This window comes from Pyxicephalus adspersus, chromosome 7, assembly GCF_032062135.1.
Source record: "Pyxicephalus adspersus chromosome 7, UCB_Pads_2.0, whole genome shotgun sequence".
Classification (NCBI taxonomy): Eukaryota; Metazoa; Chordata; class Amphibia; order Anura; family Pyxicephalidae; genus Pyxicephalus; species Pyxicephalus adspersus.
The window spans coordinates 3,128,843-3,130,780 of record NC_092864.1 but is presented as its reverse complement, the minus strand read 5'-3'; positions in this window follow the sequence as shown (position 1 = coordinate 3,130,780).

The following is a 1,938-nucleotide window of genomic DNA, read 5'->3' as shown; positions in this document are numbered from 1 at the left end:
CCCATACACAGCCTTCCCACCTACCTACCCCATACAAAGCCTTCCCACCCACCTACCCCATACACAGCCTTCCCACCTACCTACCCCATATACAGCTTTCCGACCTACCTACCCCATACACAGCCTTTCCACTGTTCCACTTTTGCTGCATCACTTTGTAGTTCTTTTCATTGGCTTACATTTCACCTGAGAACCAATATAAGCTTCTACTTTTCTGACCTGGTGGAAAAATATTCCCCTTGCCGCTCTCTCCGCTCATCCAATGACCTAATAATGACTTCCTCACTCATAACCTCATCACACGCACGGCTCCCATGACTTTTCTAGAGCTGCCCCGATTCTCTGAAATGGTCGTCCTCGTTCTATTCGGCTTGCTCCTACTCTCAAAACACACTTTCTCAGACTTGCCTACCCGTTTTCTTCTGTCTCTTAAAACCCTCTCTACTTCTCACCACTACATATTTCCCATCCTATTGTGTGATACTTCCCCCACCTCCTAGATTGTAAGCTCTTTGGGGCAGGGTCCTCTCCTCCTCCTGTGTCACTGTATCTGTCTGTCATTTGCAACCCCTATTTAATGTACAGTGCTGCATAATATGTTGTACATCTCCATTACTTGGGGGGCGATTGGTAATTCATGATAACCCTGACCTTGGTACTGGGTAAAAAAAGTTACTATTTACCTGGTCCCGCTGCGATCATCCATCGTGGTGTTCCAGCGTCGTCCTCCAGCGTCGGGTGTCCTCTCTGGGAAGAAGAAGCCGGCCGGTTTAGAAGAAAAAGCCAGCCGGTTTAGAAGAAAAAGCCGGCCGGCTTCTTCTCCCTCCGTTTTGTCCAGCGTGATCGCACGCAAAAAAAAAAAATACTCACCTTCTCCCTCCGCTTCTCCGGACACGTCTGTCCTCTTCGATCTTCATCCGGCGAGTGCAGAGACGATCACCGGGGTTTCCCGGTGACGTCGCTGCCGCGGGACAGGCCGGTCCCATACATGGTCTCACATTTCTGGTTGTCAATAATAGGCAGCTGTACATTTTGTAGAGTCTTCGGGTCAGGGAGGGGAACTATGGAGGACAATCAGAATGGATTTTTTAATGACTATATAAAAATAGTGATGTTATACTTACATGAAAGGTTTAATTGTAATATTTCTGGCCCTTACCATTATCTTTAATGTTGCCCCAGCCTGTTGCCCAGCATTGGGTCCCCTCTGGCAAAGTGATTTTTGGAGAAGGGAGGTGCACAGGAAAGATGGAGGCGGTCAATGTGACTGGTGTGTCCAGTTCTATCAGTGCAATGTCTCCACTTGATCCCTCCTGAGTGAATTCGGGGTGCACAAGGATTTGTTTTAGTCTTCTGGCCACTGTGGTGGGGTTCTTGAGGTCTGTCAGTTGGTACACTCCAAGGTAGACGGTGAAATCCGCGGGGGTCAAAGACCTAAAAGAGCGACAGGTAGGAATTATTTGAAATAAAGTTCTATTGTAGCCAATACAAAATATATTGCACATCTAGAACCTGTCCTCTCAGATTGGCCCATACACTCACCTCTCTGGTCCCCAAGTCTCCTATTTCTCCTCTATAAGACCGTTCACCATTGACACTAAACTGTTGGATGCCTTGATCTCCTGCTGCACATCTGTGGTTCTATTCCCCATATCACTGATATGTCCCATAATGATGTAGGGGTCAGAGGAAAGAACCACAATACATGGCGGAGCATACAGGCAACAAACATGTCCATAAATTTTGGAGGTTTCAGCACTTTATTGAAGAGGCAGGAGAAGACAGGAGAAGCCAGAAATCATTGTATAAAACTATCTCTATTATAAGAACCAGGAACTAGAACCTTGTTAAAGCACAGACATGGACACTAAGTGGGATGAAATCACATAAAGCCAATTATTGTCTTCCACAAAAGTCTCCAAACTTACTCCAAAAAGC